The sequence below is a fragment of the Sminthopsis crassicaudata genome, chromosome 1, assembly GCF_048593235.1.
Source record: "Sminthopsis crassicaudata isolate SCR6 chromosome 1, ASM4859323v1, whole genome shotgun sequence".
NCBI classification, from domain to species: domain Eukaryota; kingdom Metazoa; phylum Chordata; class Mammalia; order Dasyuromorphia; family Dasyuridae; genus Sminthopsis; species Sminthopsis crassicaudata.
This window is the reverse complement of record NC_133617.1, coordinates 365,247,123-365,269,036: the sequence shown is the minus strand read 5'-3', so window position 1 is coordinate 365,269,036 and position 21,914 is coordinate 365,247,123. Positions and strand designations below refer to the sequence as shown.

At 34.9% G+C, this 21,914-nt stretch overlaps 1 long non-coding RNA gene across 1 annotated transcript; it reads right to left on the bottom strand.

The window, feature by feature from the left end:
• Positions 1-7,422: 7,422 nt before the first annotated feature.
• LOC141554325 (uncharacterized) lies at positions 7,423-21,113 on the bottom strand. The gene is made up of 4 exons (XR_012485838.1): positions 20,997-21,113; positions 16,781-16,813; positions 8,123-8,196; positions 7,423-8,025 (listed from the first exon to the last, which is right to left on the bottom strand). It is a non-coding gene; the product is annotated as an uncharacterized LOC141554325 (long non-coding RNA).
• Between the last annotated feature and the right edge of the window lie 801 nt (positions 21,114-21,914).

The following is a 21,914-nucleotide window of genomic DNA, read 5'->3' as shown; positions in this document are numbered from 1 at the left end:
AGTGTGTATAGCAGGTGTGTGTTAACAGTAGAGGCTTTCATGATTGCAGAAAAACTCAGGTAGTCTTATATATGATGCAAAACAAAATCTGGAGAACTTTGTACACAGTTGTAGCAATATGGTCATGATGATTAACTATGAAAGATTTAGCTACTTTGATCAGGACAATGATCCAACACAATTTCAAAGGACCCATAATGAAAAATGCTATTTATCTACATCCTGAAAGAGAACTAATGAAATCTGAGTGCTGATTGAAATACACTTTTAAATTTTTTTTTGTTTTTCTTCTTCTTTGTATATGTGTATGTGTGTGTGTGTGTGTGTGTGTGTGTGTGTTTTCTTTACAACATAGCTAATCTGGAAATATACTCTGTATAATTTCACATGTATAACTGATATGTTGCTCAGTTCCTTAAAGTATGTTGAAGATATGGGAGGGAGGGAAAGAATTGAGAACTAAATTTTTAAAAAAATTACAAATGTAATTGGGAAATATCTAATGAAATAAATTAAAAATTTTTTTAAATAGTAAGGGCCTTGATGAGATAGTGACAAAATATGGAGTGTGTGTGTATATATATATATATATATATATATATATATATATATATATATATATATATACATATATATATATGCAACACTTTTCAATACCAGCTAAATTTTCACCTCTTTTAGGAAGCTTTCTTTGATTGAGGTCACACAATGCTTCCTCTTCTGAATTTATAGCTGATCCTAAACATCTTTTTTAAATAATTATAACTTTTTATTAACAGTACATATGGATGGGTAATTTTTTATAACATTATCCCTTGCACTCACTTCTGTTCCAATTTTTCCCTTCCCTCCCCACCCCCTCCCCTAGATGGCAAGCAGTCTTATACATGTTAAATATGTTATAGTATATACTAGATACAATATATGTGTGCAGAACTGAACAGTTCTCTTCTTGCACAGGAAGAATTGGATTCAGAAGGTAAAAATAACCTGGGAAAAAAAAACCCAAAATGCAAAACACTTTATACTCATTTCCCAGTGTTCCTTCTCTGGGTGTAGCTGCTTCTGTCCATCACTGATCAATTGGAGCTGAATTAGATCTTCTCTTTGTCAAAGATATGCATTTCCATCAGAATACATCCTCATACAGTATTGTTGTTGAAGTATATAATGATTTCCTGGTTCTGCTCATTTCACTCAGCTCTGTATTCATCCTGCTGATCATTTCTTATAGAACAATAATATTCCATAACATTCATATACCACAATTTACCCAATCATTTTCCAATTGATGGGCATCCATTCATTTTCCAGTTTCTAGCCACTGCAAAAAGGGCTGCCACAAACATTTTGGAACATACAGGTCCCTTTCCCTTCTTTACTATTTCTTTGGGATATAAACCCACTAACAGCACTGGTGTATCAAAGGGTAGGCACAGTTTCATAACTTTGGGGGCATAATTCCAGATTGCTCTCCAGAATGTTTGGATTCGTTCACAACTCCACCAACAATGCATCAGTGTCCCAGTTTTCCCACATCCCCTCCAACATTCATCATTATATTTTTCTGTTATCTTAGCCAATCTGACAGGTGTGGAGTGGTATCTGAGAGTTCTCTTAATTTGCATTTCTCTGATCAATAGTTATTTGGAACACTCTTTCATATGAGTGGAAATAGTATAGTTTCAATTTATTTGTCTGAGAATTGTCTGATCATATCCTTTGGCTATTTATTCATTGGAAAATGGCTTGATTTCTTATAGAATCAATTCTCTATATATTTTGGAAATGGGGCCTTTATCAGTACCTTTAACTGTAAAAATGTTTTCCCAGTTTGTTGCTTCCCTTCTAATTTTGTTTGTATTAGTTTTGTTTGTACAAAGGCATTTTAATTTGATGTAATCAAAAATTTCTATTTTGTGATCAATAATGATCTCTAGTTCTTCTTTGGTCACAAATTCCTTCCTCCTCCACAAATCTGAGAGGTAAACTATCCTATGTTCCTCTAATTTATTTATGATCTTGTAGTTTATGCCTAAATCATGGACTAATTTTGATCTTATCTTGGTATATGGTGTTAAGTATGGGTCCGTGCCTAATTTCTGTCATACTAATTTCTAGTTTTCTCAGCAGTTTTTGTCAAATAATGAATTTTTATCCCAAAAGTTGGGATCTTTGGGTTTGTCAAACACTAGATTGCTATAGTTATTGACTATCTTGTCTTGTGTACCTAATCTATTCCACTGATCAACTAATCTATTTCTTAGCCAATACCAAATGGTTTTGGTGAATGATGCTTTATAATATAGTTTTAGAGCAGATATAGCTAGGCCACCTTCATTTGATTTTTTTTCTTTAATTCCCTTGAAATTCTCAACCTTTTGTTCTTTCATATGAATTTTGTTTTTATTTTTTCGAGGTCATTAAGATAGTTTCTTGGGAGTCTGATTGGTATAGCACTAAATAAATAGATTAGTTTAGGGAGTATTGTTATCTTTATTATATTTGCTCGGCCTATCCAAGAGCACTTAATATTTTTCCAATTATTTAAATCTGACTTAATTTGTATGGAAAATGTCTTGTAATTTTGCTCATATAATTCCTGACTTTCCTTTAGTAGATAGATTCCCAAATATTTTATGGGATCGACAGTTATTTTGAGTGGAATTTCTCTTTGTATCTCTTGCTGTTGGATTTTGTTAGTGAAGTATAAAAATGCTGATGACTTATGTAGATTTATTTTGTATCCCGCAACTTTGCTAAAGTTGTGAATTATTTCTAATAGCTTTTTAGTAGAATCTCTGGGGTTCTCTAAGTATACCATCATATCATCTGCAAAGAATGATAATTTGGTTTCCTCATTACTTATTCTAATTCCTTTAATCTCTTTCTTGACTCTTATTGCCCAGGCTAGCATTTCTAATACAATATTGAATAATAATATAATCTGGGCAAGCTATATTTTTGAAGGTATTCTTCTATTTTATTTAAGTTATTGAATTTATTGGCATAAAGTTGGACAAAGCAACTCCTAATTATTGCTATAATTTCCTCTTCATTAGTGGCAAGTTTTCCCTTTTCATTTTTAAGACGAAGAATTTGATTTTCCTCTTTCCTTTTTTAAATCATATTTACTAAGGGTTTGTCTGTTTTGTTGGGTTTTTATAGAACCAACTCTTAGTTTTATTAATTAATTCAATCATATGAATTGAATATGTCTAATACTTTCCCTTTAAGCCAATTTTGATGGCAGTAAGATATACTCTATGTTCATCCCCCTCCATTCTTCTTCTCAGATATAATAGGTTTCCTTTGCCTCTTTGTGAGATATAGTACCCCCACTTTACCCTTTTCTGGGTACAATTTCCTTTCCACCTCTAGTTTCTAGAACAAAGTATACATGTGTTCTTTATATTTCTTTATAGCATAAATATAGTTCCCAAGATTTCTTTTTACCTTTTTAGATTTCTCTTGAGTTCTATATTTGTAGATCAAACTTTTTGTTTAGTTCCATTTTTTTTTCATCAAAAAATAGTTGAAATTCACTTATTTCGTTGAATGTCTATCTTCTTCCTTGGAAAAAAGATGCTCATTTTGGCTGGTAAATTATTTTTGGCTGTATACCAAGTTCCTTAACATTTCAGAATATCATATTCCAAGCCCTTTGATCCTTTAATGTGGACACTGCCAAATCCTGAGTAATCCTTATTGTGACTCCTCTATATTTGAATTGATTTTTTTTCTAGCAGCTTGCAGTATTTTTTTCCCTCATCTGATAATTCTGGAATTTGGCCACTATATTTCTTGGAATTTTGATTTTAGGGTCCCTTTCAGTAAGTGATTGATGAATTCTTTCAATTTCTATTTTACCATCTTTCTATAACTTCTGGGCAGTTCTCTTTGACAATTTCCTGGAAAATTGTATACAGACTCTTTTGTTCATCATATTTTTCTAAGAGCCCAATAATTCTCAGATTGTCTCTCCTAGTTCTATTTTCCAGATCTGTTGTTTTCCCAAGAAGATATTTGATACTTTTTTCCATTGTTTCTTTTTTTTTTTTTTTTTTTTTTTTTTTTTTTTTTTTTTTGGTTTTGCTTGACTGATTCGTGGTGTCTCCTTGAATCATTCAATTATATTTTTTTGATTCTGATCTTCAATGAATTATTTTCTTCACTCTTTTTTAAAAATTTTTCTAATTGTCCAATTGAGTTTTTAAGTGAGTTGTTTTGTTCTATGGAATTTTTTCCATTTTCTCAATTTTATTTTTCAGAGAGCTATTTTCTTTTTCCAGTTCACTAATTCTGTTTTTCAAGGGTTTGATTTTTTTTTTATCCATTCTATCTTTAAATGAGTGGGATTACTCATCCAGACTCTCTTGCCAAGCCTCCCTTTCCTTTTCCCATTTTTCTTCTAGCTCTTTTGTGAGAGCCTTTTTAATTTTTTCTATGAGAGTCTTGTGTGTTGAGGACAAGATCATATCCCCCTTTTGGGATTCATCTGGAGATGGTCTGTTTTTAGTCTTCTCAGGGTTTAAAGTCTGCTCTCTATCCATATAGAAGCTATCAATAGAGTCCATTTAAATTTTTGCTCATTTTGTCAGAGAAGATAAAAAAAGACAAACTAGGAAAAAAACAAATGCAGTCTGCTTTTTTTGGGGGGTGGGGGCTGGATAGTATTACTGAGCTGCCTCTACAGACTGCAGCAGGCAGCAGTGAGGCACTAGCAGGACAGCAATGGCTGCACACTGAGACTCTGAGTCTTTGAGAGTGTGCTGAGCTACTCCAGGTGTGTGTGGCCAGGTCTAAGAGACTCTAGCTTTTCAGGGTTATAATCTTTACCTCATGTGTTTACAGCTTCTCTGTTGGTCTTCTGGCTTGCTGCCAAGGCAAAATAGCCACACTGTGGTAAAATTCTTTCCGAAGAAATGGCTGAGATCACCCCCACCCCCCCTCCAGTCTGCTCAGTGGGAGCTGCCTGCCATGCTCTTGCTGCTTCTGCCTGCCCTCAGCCTGTGCCTGATCTATCTGTCCCCACCCTCAAGCAAAAACAGACCTTTTCTGGTGAATTTCAAGGATGTCTTCTGTTGGTAATTATTTGTGGGGTTTTTTTTCAGTCAAGCACTAATTCTGAGGCTTGTCATGAAATAAATTCTGAGAGCAAAGATGGAGATTATGTAGATGTGTGTGTCCTCTCTGCCATCTTGGCTGGAAGTCCTGATCCTAAACATCTTAGCATTTAATTACACTAATTATTTCTAAAAGCACTAAGTATTTCTAGTAGTAGTAGAAGAAGTAGTATCTTCTCAGATAAACTGTAAGCTTTTTAAAGATAAGAACTGTAGCTTATATTTCTTATAAACCTCTATCTTCTATCACTTAGCAAAGAGGCTCAATAAATAGTTATTGACAGATTATGAGGTTATTCCATAAGCAGGACTTAACATTTAAGCTCATTCAATAACATCATCCTGAACATGGTCAGATTATATAAGCATATTATATTCCTGAATTTAAGCAAACTTTAATAAGGGAATATCATACATTCTAAGACTATTAATATTGGAATATCTTTATATTTGAAACATAGATATTCATCTAATTAGAGAAAATTCATTGAATCACAAAATTTCAATGCAGTGAAATACTTCAGAAGTCATCTATCTGCATTCAAATTTGTCTAAGAATCTATCTTAAAATATCTCTAACAAGTGGTCATTCCACTTCCAACTAAAGATCTCCAGTAGATTTGAACTTCCTTCTTTGATTACTATTTATCTTTGAAATCAAATGTATATCCAAATTATTGGGTATACAAAATACTGAGAAGTGACCCTTGAGTTTATACAAAGCAGTCAAATGTTAGAAAACTTCAGTAATTAAGTTTACTTGCATAGGTAATGCCAAAAAAGCAATAATCTAACATGAATTTTGACTTTGGAATCTATGTGATTTTAAAATTTTAATCTACCTCTAGTAAGGCATGTTTTCCTTCCTTATGCTTTCATTACATGGATATTAAAATGTGTGTGCTTTATTCTGTGAATACACATTGATTAATATTTGGTGGAAAGGGAGGAAATGGGAGGAAAGAAGAAAAAACCTGGGATATGACAAGAGCATATATGTACTTGCTTCTTATGCAGGTAGTTCAAAGTAGAGGGTTCCTTAATTTAAAAAGAAAAGTTACAATTGAAGATTGACTTAGATTTATTAGTTTAGGACTTGTAGCATGTGAGCTCATTTGGCAGACTCTGCAAAGCTTCATATTCTACTTTCAAAGTGGACTGAGTCTATGGTTGTGAGCCCAGATATTTTCAATAACTAGGAGGCCTTTATAGACAATTTCTTAGTCCTTTTTAATAAAAAAGAAATATAAGGTAATGGGTGGTTCCATGTGCCACCTGAAGATTTTGACTCTATCCCATAGATATGAATGCTAGAGAAATTTCAAGGTCTCAAAGACTACCAGAAAGTAAATGATCTTGTATGTCCAGTCTTTGCTTCTTTCCACCACTGCCACACTGATTTAGTATGGATCATTATGGATTTATCTGATCAAAATTATCTCTTGAGCCTTTATCTTTTTCCTGTACTTAATGTATTTTTTGAACTTTAATCAAGGGATCTTGTCATTACAGAGTCATCTTTCCACAAGAAGAAACAAAGCATGTTTAGATATTATTTTACTCTCAAATAGAATAAAGACAATATGACAATATATAGTCAAACATAAATTTCATGTATTTATTCTCATAGCTTTTCTCAGATTGAAGAAGTTCCCAGATGATGCATAGGCTCTCTTTCTTTTAAAAAAAAATATGGGCTAGCTAGTTGGTGAGGATAAAGTACCAGCCCTTAAGTCAGGAGGACCTGAGTTCAAATGTGACCTTAAACATTTAACACTTCCTAGCTGGGTGTTTTAACATTTTTTGAATTAAGAAACCACTTATTTAGTCATGCAGAACATTTCCATAAAAAAGAAAATGTGAAACAAAACATAGATCTTCTACCCTAATGACATAAAAACCCTCAAAAAATTAAATTAAAAAGAAGAAAAATAGAAAAAGAAAGAGAGAATCCTTCAAACTGTATTCTGTCACAGTCAGTTCCTTTTCTAGGTATAGATAGGATTTCTAAGTCCTTCAGAGTAGTTGTGGATGATTATACTACTAAGAACAGCAAAGTCACTTATAAGTGGTCATCCCATCACATTGCCAATACTTTGTATATAGCATATTTCACTTTTCTTGTGTTCAAGGAGGGACGTATAGGCTTTCTAGAAAATGCACAAGTTTGCTTATGAAAGAGAAGCAATAGGTGCTTGCTATTTGTTAACCATTGTGCTAAACACTGGGGATACAAATAGAAAGGCAACAGTCTTTGTTCTCAAGACCCTACCTTCTAATAAGGAGTCACCATATACCAAGTAAAGGTATTTTATTCCAGTCTCAGAAATGGTAAATTAAGGGAGAAAATTAAAATACATTTTTCCAGAAGCTATCATAGTATTGTTTTGATTGCAGTGGATAAAGGGATCAAAAGCTGAGGTACTCAGAATTGCCATACAAAGGAAGGCAGGTGGCAAAAATGTTGTTTGTTGCAAATGGCTGAAGTTTAAATTTGGTCTATACAAACCTTTTTCTTCAATTAGACAAATAAATGTAGACTATACACCCTGGTTTGCAACTGAAGTTCAACTTACATATCTAGTAAGGTCAATCTTTTAAGGAAAATTGAAGAATTTGTGACTTGGGGCCATTTGCAGTCATGACAGAAACTGTCCAAGACCAATGCTTTTCTGTTCAATTGTTATCACTCACATGGACTTTTGAGTATTCACCATGATTAACTCATCCCCCAGCATCGGGGTGACCTTATATAAAAAGGCCCGTGACAAAAGCTAGCCTGTTGCTTTTTCATCTTCTCATCTCTCTGACCTTATGACCTTGAATCTGAAGCTGTGATATCTTATTTTTTGTTGCATACCTTCCTTTCAGGTCTGGAGTTAGACCAAAAAGTGCTGCTCTGTAAAGTGGGAGGAAGAAAAGTGAGGTGAGGGCTAGGCAGAACAAGAGAGATTGTATACATATATTCACTCAAGAAACATTTATATTAAGCTTACATTATGTTATATAGAGCACCACATTATTGACAGAGATCCAAAGGTTACTGTGCTGACATCATGGATCTTTAAGCCTAAATGGGTAAAAGATATAAGGACAGATGATTATGATATAACATATTATATGATAAGTAATCAAAAATCTATAAAGCACTATGTAATGTCTGAAAGGGGGATGAATACCAACAATGAATGTCAGGGATAGATGTGTAATGGGCATAGTTTTGAGCCAGATTTCAAAGAAAGGGTAAAAACTCAATGAAGGATGGAGAACATTTCATATAAGTGTGGACCATGTTTAGTAGAATTAGAGTAGTTCACTTTAGCTAGAGAGTAAAATATATAAAATAGAATCTATCAAGTCAGAGTAGAATGCCATGTAACAGCAAATTGTGAAAGATCCTGAATTCTAGGTAGAGGACTTCAACTTCCTCAGGAGGATTTTTTTCTTTTTCTTTTTTTAAATTCGGAAATTAATCTTACTTCATCAACACATTAGGAAACCATAAAGTTGAGGTTGCAGTAATTAGTTTTTAACAATAATAACAATAACAATAGCATTTATATTTGCAAAGTGCTTAAAGTCCTTTTCAATCCTCAGGAAATAGGTGTTATTGTTAATCTCATTTTATAAATAATGAAAACAAGGCAGACTTACATGCAGTTTGAAAATGTCTGAGAAAGGATTGAACTCAAGACTTTGTGACTCCAACTTCAGCCACCTCTCCCCTATATCATCTTGATATATTTTGTTGTTATCATTTTTAGTCATGTCTGACTTTGCAATTCCATTTGGGGTTTTCTTAGCAAAGATAGTGGAATGGTTTGCCATTTCCTTCCATTCATATGACAGATGAGGAAATTGAGGTAAATACAGTTAAGTGATTTGCCCAGAGTAACACAACTCCTAAATGCCTGAAGCCAGATTTGGATTCAGAAATATGAGTTTTCCTGACTCTAGGCTAGGTGCTCTGTCTACTTACTACCTTGCTACCCTTAACTTTGAGAAAACACTTCATTTCCCTGGGATCCAGTTTCTCCATCTATACTTGACAACAATAATATCTTAGAGATTGTCATGAGAATCAAATGAGATAACAGAGGTGAAAGCTTTGATGAGTGGTTTGCCTTCATCAGAGGCAGTATTAGATAATAGAGAGCTGGGGTTGGAGGGAAGCCTATCAGGATTTCCAGTACTGTCTCTGACATCTATTGGCTGTATGACCCTAGATTACTTAATCTCGTAGGACTCCAGAAAATCCTGTAACAATATTAGGAGCAGAGAAGGAATTGATCTGCATTGAGAGAGGAAATTTCATCTACATAGTCCCTAAACTGATGAGATCACAGACTTGGTTAAAAAAAAGAAATATAAGATCATAGTTTTTGATCTAGACAGAGTAGTATAAGATCCTCTTTTTTGTAATAAAAATAAAACTCACAGGGGATGAGTAAATTTTTCAAGAAAATAAATGGAAGTCATGATTTAAATCTATGTCCTTTGTTTCCAAATCTGTCACTCATTTTGCTGTTAACACTATCTATATTTATAATTGCAATCTTAATTTTTTCCTTTTACATTTTGGTGTGGTACCTCATTACTATGATATTATATTTCAGAAGCCACTGGCTATCGGGAAATGGGCTAGCTAACCTCATTGGCATCTGAGATGCTGACATCTGAAATGGGCTGGAACTGAACATAGTGCCTACATATGGCTCTCGTCTAATTTGTTGGCAAAGGGAAGCAGGAGAGGGAGCGGCATTTCCCCTTTAAGGCCCATGGCCCTCTTTGCTTGTCAGAAGTTCCTTGGCAACACTCCCTTGTGGAAAGGGGAAAATTGAGGGCGGCCCCAAAGCTGATGAAGTTTACATCTGTGTGTAATGTGATGTAATTCCCCAATTTACATACCTATCTGGGATGCGTAAATGTTTCCAAACCACATTGGAAAGGCACAAGGGATTTAAACAGAATTTATATGCTGGGGTTTTCCCCAGGAGGTAAAGACATGCAAGACTGTCCAGTCCATCTTTACTCTCCCTTTTAAAATCAGTAATGCTGGATTGTGGACCATAGAGGCAAATGTTAAACCATGATGACTGATTTTCTGGGTTTGGCAAGGGTTTGATCTTTTCTTGAACTTTGCAATTTGATTCCAAACAAGTATACATGATGGCAAAAAAGTATATAGAAATAGGGAAGGCCCAGAGGGGCCTGTAGGTGGGTAGTCCACAAAATAGCTTGCTTTTCCTTTTTTTGCAGACCAGAGCAGGTCACTGGAAAGATTCTCAGAGCCTGATTTCTGCTATTTTCCCTGCATTTCCTCATTTCTCTACTCAATAAGGCAAGCATGACATCTCTGTTGCCACCCTTTCCCCTTTACCTGAACATTTCTCTGTATCCTCATCAATTTTCTCTTCCTTTCTATCTTAGAATAAAATTAATCTCCTTCCTCTTCTCTAAGTGTAACTGTTCCACCCATGTGGCTGCACTTATCCCTTCCTTCTCCTCAGGCATCTTGCTACACTAGTAACTCTAATTTTGTCTTGCACTTTCAAATTCTCCTTTATTGCCCTTGTATTATACTATTTAGCTAGGTCATATAATCTAACATGAACATTTTATACGTCGGAAAACTGAAAACTTAAGTCACATGATTTGCTTAAGAGGTATAAGCATATCTTGAAGAACAGACATTCAGAGTTATAGAACAAATTGCACCTAGGTTTGTAGGAATTGTTTCATTCTTTATATTTGTGCTTGACAATTGATTTCTTAATTGTTGGTTGTCTATCTTTCCTATTTGAATAGGGCTAAAATAACATCACAATCTTGGGGTCAATGTGTGTTTAATTGTGTTTGATCAAGCCAATATAAACCTAAAAAGGCTTTATCATAGGTTGAGCACAAATAGCTTGTTTGAACATTTGAGATGGAGATATCTCTAGATTTGTACATCTAATGTTTTTATCTTTGTGCTATTGTGATTCTACTTTGTTCAGAGAGCTTTCTTCTAGCCTCTGTGTGAGTACTTATCTTGTGTGAAGTTTCCATAAAATAGTCATTTAGATAAACATTTGTTTGGCATTCCAACAACAAGGGCAGCCTGTTGGAGTTGTTCACTTTTTAATAGAATTTGAAAACTTGGCACTTCAGCTTGAGGGAGGGCTATTACCTATGTAATTCAGTACATTATTTTGTAGGTAATCTTCAGAATCTTTCTAAGACAAATCAAATTCAAACTACTCAATTTTCTGACATAGTTGTGGTAAATTGTCAAGATTCCACAGGCATACAACAATGAAGTAAACACAAGGTCTCTGTAGACCCCCAGTTTCATAAGTAGCCTATTATCTCTTCTCTCCTACACTTTTTTTTCAGAGTCTACAAAATCCTAGGCTACCTTTGACATTGTGTGCATCAACCTCATCATATATGTGGAATTCTCTGGAAAGCATACCGTCAAGGTAAGTGAATTTACCCATAACATTCAAAATTTCACTATTTGTTATATGGCTGGTGTGGTGGTACTGCCTGCTGGAGAACCTGTGTTTTCTTTATGTTAATTGTCAGGGAAAAAAAATTAACATGATCAGCAAGGAATCTATCCATATTGTTGCATCTCAGCCTCAGAGGCTGTGTTGAATGCACAATTCTAATCTTGTACCAACTCTCCTCTTTAGTTTTGGCTTGTAGTCTTTTCAAATTAAATAGTTTATGGTCAATATGGCAGCTGACCTTGATGCCATTTTTGTCCTCATCAAAGACATCTAATGACATCAAATAAAACATTTAAAAAGCCTAGGAATAATCACACAATCCTGATTTTCTCCATTATGACTGGAAACATATCTTTTATCCAGAACCTGTGCAAACATGCTGCCATGAAATTGGCATACAATACTGCTGAATTTCTTCAGGCAATCAAATTTTGCCATGATCTTCCACAAGCCCTCATTAATTTGGTCAGGTTAATGTAAGTGTTATACTCTTCTGTTTCTGGCATTTCTCAGAGCAAACACTGTATTTGCTATTCCTCAGCCCTTTATTCAACCACAATTGCTCTCATGTAGATGACCATTTTCGAGATGAAAGAGGACTTTGGCAAGAATCTTGGCAGCAATGACTAAGAAAGATATATCTCTGAGATTGTCACAGGACACCCTGTTTCATTTTCCTTTATAGAAATGAACCATAGAAGCATCTTTGATCTCCCAGCGGATAAATTTCTCTTGCCATATAGCCTGTAAGATTTCAGAAATCTTTTGCATAAATAGTGCACCAACTGATTTGTAGATCTCTTCTGGAATGGAATCAACACTATCCACTTTCCCACAGAAGAAGAGTCTAATGGCATTTAATACATTTTCTTCAGTTGGAAGTTAGGTAGGGTGGTGTTAACTTCAATTTAGTCAATTATTTTAGCATTGGTTGATGATGATCTATTCTTCTTATAACCAATCAGTATGGCTCCAATAGGACTAGTAGTTAAGATGTGCCAAAAGTTTGGGGGCCATAAATAATTTTCAGAACAATGTAGAAGTAATTTTGATTATTGCTTTTGGATTAAAGCTGAATCTCTTCTGCTTTCTTAATGAACCAATAATATTACAGCTCTCTAATTTTCACTCAAATTTTACTTTTGATGGAGTTAAATATTGCTTTCTTAAAAATGCATGAACTGTTCTGCTGATGAACCCTGTGAAATTCTCATTTTTCATTTAGTAGTTTCTGAATTTCCTCATAATTTTCATGAGATCAATACTGATGTTTATGTATGTTCTGGCCAAAATATGCAAATGAGGTGTACTATATCAAATCTCTGAAAATTGTCTACTCTTTCCAGATCCATTGTTTTTTACCATATTTTGACTCAGCTTTCCCTCCAGATCAACCATAAACTATTCACACTTGGAGAGTTATTCTAATCTGTTGATGCACCTTCATCACTCATATCCTATTTGTCTCTTCTCCTTACAGTGATATAGCCATGCAGTGTATTAAATTCCACATCTTGCTTCAAGGGTGCACCCATGACATTTTGTCGCATTTAGATAAATGGACAACAGTGTTTGTGATGAGGAGGTAATGAGACACACAAGTCTTCAGTACTAAGTGACCATTGCTATTACTCTTTCCAGTATTCTTCCCAAGGACTCTCAGCCATGTCTATTAGTCTGTTCCTACTCTTGCATTAAAGTCACCTAGACTTATAAACTTTCTGTATTTTGGCACGTTAATGATACATATCTTCAAGTTTTCATAAAATTTTTCCTTGAACTCATCAAGCAAAGTTCATCATGGTGGGAATCGATGATGATTGTGTGACTTTTTTTTGCAAGTAGTCTCTTTTTGGGGAAGCATACAAACTTGTTAACTATATTGAATTTGATTGACAAACATAATCGTCTTCATGGTATTCCTAATAACAGTAGCTATTCCATAAAATGTGCATATGGCTTTGATTTTGATAAGTTTTCTTTATTTACTAACTTTGACTCAGAGTTGCTATTCAGATGTGATACTTGCTGGGTTCTTTCACAAGACTAGATCTTTCAGGTCTACTTTATTTCATATCGTCCATAAAAGTGCACATTCCATATACCAATGCAAAGAGGAATCATCTTTCAAAAAATTTTTTTTTACTTTTTTTTTGGTATTTTGACCACAGGCTATAATCCCTGCCTGGTCTGGTAAGCAAGATATCTTAGCCCTTTCCTCACAACAGGAGATGAGTAGTGAAGTTTTTTTTAAAGAAAATCTTCTCAGGGGACTACTGAATTCTACTGATGCTTCCTTGAGTCCCACAGCATCCTTTAGTCGTCCAGGGAGAAAACAACTTTAAACCTTAGGATCCCTGTGAGTACAGTTGTTACTAGAGTTACAGTGTATAAGCATATCCTGCTTTATCACTCACTAGTTGCTATAATACTTCAAGATACCTAAAATAGTAAAAATTATAATATAGAAAGATAATAGAATAGTAAAAACATAGTAAAATAACAAAAATAGTATGGTGATGTCTTGATTCATACATAAGTTGGACTTATGGGAGGCAGAATTGCACAAAGTCATCAGCCTCACTCCCTTCCAAAATCATTGAAGTCCAGTAATAACACAAAAATCAGGATGACTGGAGATGGTTCAGAATGTAGTGCATGACCTTGGTGTCTTTAATGTCTGAACAAAGTCTGCCTTCCACAGTGCCTGCTTCAGTTTCCTTCATGACTATTGGAACAAATTTTTCACATACTCCATTCCACTGAGGAAAGTCTTCATATGCTTTGGAGAAACATCCTCTAACTCATCAATGGTTTTGAGGTCTTCTAGTTGCCCTCAAGCTGGTTTAACTTGTCTGTTGGGAAAGTTGTACTGGGGCTACAGGCTACAGCTTCTTGGAGTCAAAAGTGAGAGTTGAGTGACAGGTGGATAACAAAGATAGATGAGCACCTTGAAAAGGGCTCAGCAAGCTCTCACACCTGAAGTACAAATCCTCCCATGCACACTCTGGTTTCTTAATAAACTACTGTTGACTGATTGATCTGATTCAAATCAAATGTTATTATAGCCCTAAATTCATGGAATTTGAGAGGTGAGGAAGTCATACACACACACACACATCTGAACAACATTTTTAATAACATAATGGACAATGTGATTTGGAAGTCTTTACCTAAAGACCTCTGGCTAAGAGGAATCCACCATATCTGACTTAGGCCATTTTCTTTTTGGTGACCTCTAACTGTTAGATAATTATTCCTTACATTGAGTTTAAATTTATCTCTCTGTAACATTGATTTTGTCATTCATCTTCCATATTATTTCACTACATTAGTGAATTTGTGATTTGGAGGATGAACCATTTGCCCATAAGCGTTCAGAAAGCAACCTATTCGCACATTATCCTCTTTTGCTTCACATATTCCCTTCAAAATGGATCCATCTCATGTATTGGAGACCTAGGTTAACCTATAAGATCTACTTCACGCATTGGAAGCCTTCTTGTAGGTGGACTAGAATTAGTTATTATTATGTGTTTATACAGATAGTTTTTAAGTTGTTCATTTTGATTATAAAACCATCTTTCTTCCTTTCCTGGTCTGCAGGATCCCTTTCCAACTATATATTTCTGATCCCATAAAGCATTTTCCTAGTGAATAGGCTTAACATTGGAATCACATGTAAGTTTTCTTCTTAACTTGCATCTTCTTATTCCCATTGATAGTTAATCTTTAGCTAACTTCTTGATTCTTCCTTTATCTTGTTTTTCATAGTGATAACTTCCTTTGCATTCTGGTTACCACCAGCCTTGCTACAGTTCATATTAATTTTCAACTGGACTAATTCAATAGGCTTATTACTTTGAATTCCTTACATCTAGTGTCTCCCTTCCAATCCACAATAACCAGAAAATTCCTTTTAATGCTTGTTGTGCATGTTAGAAACATAATAGTATTGATATATTGGAAATGGGGAATAGTGAGTACACTGGTGATGGGGTATATTATTATTATTATTGTTATTATTTTTTCAAATACTGCCTTGGGAAAAGAAGTTGTATAAGAAAAACTGCCATTTCATTGCTTGGTTTTATAGTATATTCTCTTAATGTGCTGGTTTCCCAGCTAACTCCCAGAGCTCTACATCATTAAAGTTACCAGTTCTCTCCTACATTGTTAGATTTACTATTTCTGATAAGTTTTGCTTCAACTTGATCAGTCTCTGGTGTGAACTCTCATTACTCATTGGACTACACTACCTTTCCTTAGGTTAAGGCTTTTCTTGGCCTTAATCACTTCACAAGACCTTTACTCCTGCTTTCAAACAGCTGGCCTGCAGGAAAGGGAAGCCAGAAAGGAAGGTTGTCAGAGCTACTGATTTTCTCTAGTATCAGAAATAGGGATGGTGAAGGTCAGGATAGTACTATGATGACATGATGTTGTCAAACTTCTGCTTTACATGACTGGCCACTGTGTCCACTCACTCTCTTCTATGGGAAATAAACTAGCTAGGATGAGAAGATGTGGGAGGTAAAGTAGGACCCTAAAAAGTGCTCCCTGTGATAGTTTCTGTCTTTCTGAGTCCATTTTCTAAAAAAAGAGTTAAAATTCTGATTTTATTGGATCTCCAAATCCTATCTCCTGAATGACTTCTGGGTCAAGAGTTAGAGTTTCTGATTTTTTTCTGATAATGGGTTATGCTGGATATCTGAGTCAAGCATCAAGTGGAGACCATTTTGAACCTTTCCCACTCCTTTAATGTTGGGTGTACAAGTGGGAATGAGGAAAACAATAAACTTAAATTGCATTTCTAGTACTCTTTGGTTCAAAGCATCTTATGTGCTAAGGACTACAATATACTGGGAGAACCAATGGTGGGGGCAACAGCTGAAGAATAAATATTTTATTTTGCCTTTTTTATAATAATGAGTATTTTTATTATTATTAGCCCAGAGAACTTCATCAGTATTGTACATCAATTTCATGAAGGTATGCTTGCCTGGGTTCTGGATAATGAATAATGCTCTAGAGCTTTCCCAGTCACCCATGGAGTGAAATAAGGCTGTGTGCTTGCTCCCATACTTTTTAGCATGATGTTTTCAGCCATGTCATCAAACACCTTTAATGAGGACAAACATAGAATCAAAGTCAACTTACCACACTGACTGTAAATTCTTCATCCTGAAAAACCTACAAGCCAAAATCAAAATAGAGGGAATGTTGGTACATTTTTTTTGGCAGATGACTGTGCACACAATGCAGCCTCTGAAGCTGAAATGCACTAAAGTATGGATCAATTCTCTGCTGCTTGTGCTAATTTTGACCTAACAATTAACATCAAGAAAACACAGGTGCTCCATCATCCAATATCACACCATTCATATGTGGAACCATCAGTCAGTTACAGCAAATGGTGACATCCTGAATGCTGTGGATAAGTTAATTTATCAAAAAAAAAAAAAAAATAAATAAATAAATAAAAAGGTTAATTTATCTTGGTATAATATACTTTCCAGGGATGTCCACATTGAGAATGATACATGCATTGCCAGAGCTAGTTCAGTGTCTGGGAAACTCTGAAGAAAAGTGTGGGAGAGGAGACTGAGTACTAAACTGCAGATCTACAGAGCCATTGTGCTGACCTCATTGTTGTATTCTTGTGAAACCTGTATAGTCTACAACTATGCCAGCAAACTGAATCATTTCCATTTGAATTGCTTTAAGAAAATTATGAAGATCATTTGGCAAGATTAGATACCAGACACTGAGGTCCTTTCTCGAACTAAACTGCCAACCACTCAAATTCTACTGCAGAGAGCACAACTCCATTGGGCTGGCCCCATTGCTTGAGTGTCAATTGTACACTTATCAGAAAGATTATTTTATGGAGAACTCACACAAGGCAAGTGCTCGTAAGTTGTTCAGAAAAAAGCAATATAAGAATATTCTCAAGGGCTCTCTTAAGAATTTAGAATTGATTGCATGACATGGGAGACACTAGCACAAAGACCATCTCATCAGAAGGTGCTGTGCTCTATGAGAAAATCAGAACTAAATTAGTTTAGAAGAAACATGAGATGCACAAAGTTAGAGAAGCTACTCCAAATGTTCACAGGGACTATTTGTGTTCTACTTGTGACAGAGCATTCTGAGCTCATATTGACCTGATCAGCTACAATTGGACATACCCACCAATTTTATCTGATTCTATGCCAATGATAAAATACAAGAGGTTAAGCATACTTATACCTCTAATATTAACTCAATAATATTAATTAATGAAATCAATATTAACTAATATTAATTTATATAGCATTTTAAGACTTGTGAAGGATTTTACAAATATCTCATCTTACATACACACACACACAAACTCTGGCAGATAATTGCTGTTATTATCTCTATTTTACAGATGAGGAAACTGAAGCAAATAGAGGCTGTTTAGGGTCATAGAAGTACCAAGAAGTACCAAGATTCTGAGGAAAGTTTTAAAGTTCTTCCTGATTCCAGTTCTAGAAATCTATTTACTATATAAGCTGGCTGCCATTTCTATGGAGAAATAACTCCATTTTGCTAAGACCTGCTTACCTAAATATGTTGATATTAAGGGAGAAGTGTTTTTTTACTCATGAACTAAGGCCCAGAAGCTAATTTCCATTTGGATCAGTTTGTATCTGCTGGCACTATGGAGAGAAAATGAATCTGAAGAATATCAGCTTGTCCATTCTCTGTGAACAATAGCAAACTTTGTAGTTCCTCAGTCTTTCTGAGCAGAAAAGTACATGGTTATTACTGCCAAGGTGAGTGTGATAACACAGCTTTGGATTCTTTCTTCTGAGTAGGATCAGGATGATGTCAAAGATTACTACCATGGGCACCTATAGTGCAAATATAGAGGTGGAATGTTGCAGGATTTTCTAACGTATCCAATCTAAACTTTTTTCCCTAATATGTGATACCATTGACCCTCTAAGTTTTCTAGCTGGTATAGCTTTTAAGGACAAAGTATTATCACATTGTAAATTGGAGTGGGACATTTATATCAGATAGTTCTCTTAGAAGACCAGTCATAGTCTGCTAGATGTAAACATGTAGCTTCAGAGACAGGTGCAAGCAGCTGATCAGGAAACTTAATGAGTCAACTTTGCATGAGCCAAATTGTTCATGAACCTGGAATATCAAGGATTTCCACAAAAGCAGTCTTTGTTTATTATTGACTTCCCACGATATCTTCTATCTATCTTTTATCTTCTATCTCATGGAAAAGAATTGTGGCAGCTAAGTGAACAAGGGCCATAGATTTTTGCACAGTGGAGAGGTTCTTTCAGGAATTCAAGTTTTTAAATATTCCCCTCACCTGTATATCTAAAATTTTTAAATTGAAGTTTTGCAAATGTAAGCATAGTAAGAGTCCTTAGTAAAACAGAATGTCATTTCCACAGAATTCAAAGTCAGGATTTTTCATGGATCTTTGCTTTGATGATTAAATATTTTTAAATACTTTTAGGTTTTAGGTTAAATACTTTTAGGTTTTAGGTTTAAATACCTTTAGGTTTTATAAGTACCTATCTGTGACAAATTAGCCAGGGCATAAGTGTCACAGACATGCAATGTGTACATAAAATAGCAGAATCCCAACATTTCAAAGTTGGAAAGATCTTAGAAATCATTTGATATACATACATATATATATATATATGTATATGTATATATATATATACATATACATATATATATATATATATATATATATCAGGGGAAAAAAAGTAATTTTCTTTATAATAATCTGTCTTGTCTTGAAAATTTCTAATAAGGGAGAAGCCACTGCCAACTGAGGAAAAACATTCCATTTTGGTGTAGCATGTATTATTATTATTATTATTATTATTATTATTATTATTATTATTATTATTATTATTATTAAATATTTCCTTACATTGAACCTTATTCTATTTCTTTGTAATTTCCTTTCGTTACTAAAATCTTGCAATCTGGGATTAAGAAGAACAAGGCCAATTTCCTTTCCATTGAAGCTATCTGATGGGGAGGGGGAGAAGAGGGAACTGGATTTCTGCCAAAGAAGATAAGACATTAAGAAAAATGGATTAGCAAAGGAATCCACCAGCAATAGGCTTTTATTCCACTTATCTTGATCCAAGCACCAGGGGGAGTCTGTGAGTGAGAATAAAACTGATAGCATTGTGTTGTTATGGAGGCCTTGCTACACGAATTGCACATGCTTATTTGGAAGCTTCCTGCTCCCTACTAGACTGATGCTTCTCAGAATTCACTCACCACTCACCTCTCTTCCTTCCCTACAGGGAAGGCTTGTTTTTGAAAGTGCAGTGAGAAGTCAGCTGGATCCTAAAATATGCTAATTTGTATATCTCTTTCATCTTTGAACCATTATTCTGCTTCTCAACAGTTTGGGATGGCCACAGAGGACTTTTCACAAGCACCTTCAAGGTCGTGGTAGACACATTCTGGATAGAGTTGAATCGTGGGAGAAAAAGTGGCCCAGAAAGTAGACAATATCCTGTTTCTCTCCCCTGGTCCTCACATTTCTATAGAAATTGGAAATCATGAAAAAATGTGTTCCTTTCACACCAGAGAAGGTATAAGCTTCAAGACCAAGGTAAGCATTAGGAGAGAATGAGGCCAGATAACTTTATGAAAGATAAATATACAACTGGGTCTTAGAAGGGACAGGATAGGGAACATCAACACCTCCATTTAGATAATTTTCAGGATATAGGGGGAAGAAAAAAATCAATGATCCATTGAGAAGTAGTCCTACTAGAGTTTTATAGGATTTCTTCATTCTCCCCAGTAAAGTTTAAATGCTCAGAGATTGTCTCACACAACAGAAAAACTTAAGTTGTGAACAAGGACAATAGAATTTACAAAGAAGGATGGGTATCACTCAGGTATATTTGATTAATTTCCCTCCTCTAATGTTACTGATATAGTATGTGTCAAATAGGGTACATGGGGTGTGGGAATATAGTAACAGAGAGTTCTAGAGGGGGGGCAGAGTGTTGGTCAAAAGATAGGTAGATGGAGTATATCCAAAGCAGATAGCTAATTACAAAGAAAGACTAGATCCCCAAAACTAGAAGCTCTAAGGGCTATCAAATATGATAAAATAGTTATCCTGATCCCATTAAATCTTTACTTCCCTAAATCACATAGGTCTTCAACCATTCATTATTTGGTATGTTCAGTGGTCCCTTAACCTTCTTGATACTCTCCATGTTATCAGTGTTTAATTAAAAGGAGTTGCTATGGAATAAAATTTGACCAAGCAACAATCTTTGTTATTCTAACAGAATCAATCAATCAAGAAAGCAGTAAGCATTTAATGAATACTTACTACGTGTCAGGTCCTATCCAAGTGATAGGGATCCAAAGAAGAGGCAAAAATATCCTTTTGTGGTTAAAGAATTCACATTCCAAAGGAGGAGATGACATGAAAATAATTAGGTGCATACAAGATATATACAGACTAGTTAGAAGGTAGTCATAGGCAACTAGTTGGCACAGTGGATAGAATACTGAGCATGGGGTCCGGAGTTTTCCTCTTTGTGAGCTCAGACCTGGCCTTAAACACTAACAATATGACTCTGGGCAAGTTACTAGTTTCCTCATCTGTAAAATTAATTGGAGAAGGAAATATCAAACAGCTCCAGTATCTTTGCCAAGAAAACTCCAAAAGTAATCATGAAGAGTTGGACATAACTGAAAAATGATGAACAACAAAAAAATCACAAAAAGGAAAGGCATTAGTGGCTCTTGAAATTGGGAAAGAGTCCAGAGAAAGTTTGTGGTGAAGACTAAAAAAAGCCAGGGAAACTGAGAGGTGAAGATGAAGAGAGAGCATTCTAGACCTAGGGGACAGGCAATGCAAAGACACAGAGATGAAGTATGTAAAAAAAAAAAAAAAAAAAAAAAAAAAAAAAAAAAAAGAATAAAGTATAGAAGATTAAATAAAGAAAAAAATTCCATATTGTGAATATCCTTAAGTGTCAAATATTTATTTATACTTAGAGAAGGAATAACTATAGTAAGTGGATAGTAACATGGCTTAGGAAAATCACTTTGGCAATTGAGTGGAGGATGTACTTGTGTGGGTGAAGATTGATATAGGGAGACCAATTGGAAAGCTAATACAAAGTCATAAGAGAGGTGCTAAGGACCCATTCTATTGGGATATCCATGTAAGTGGAGAGAAAGTCTTATATGAGAGACATTGTAAGGTAGCTATAAGATGTAGTAATTGGGTATGTAGGGT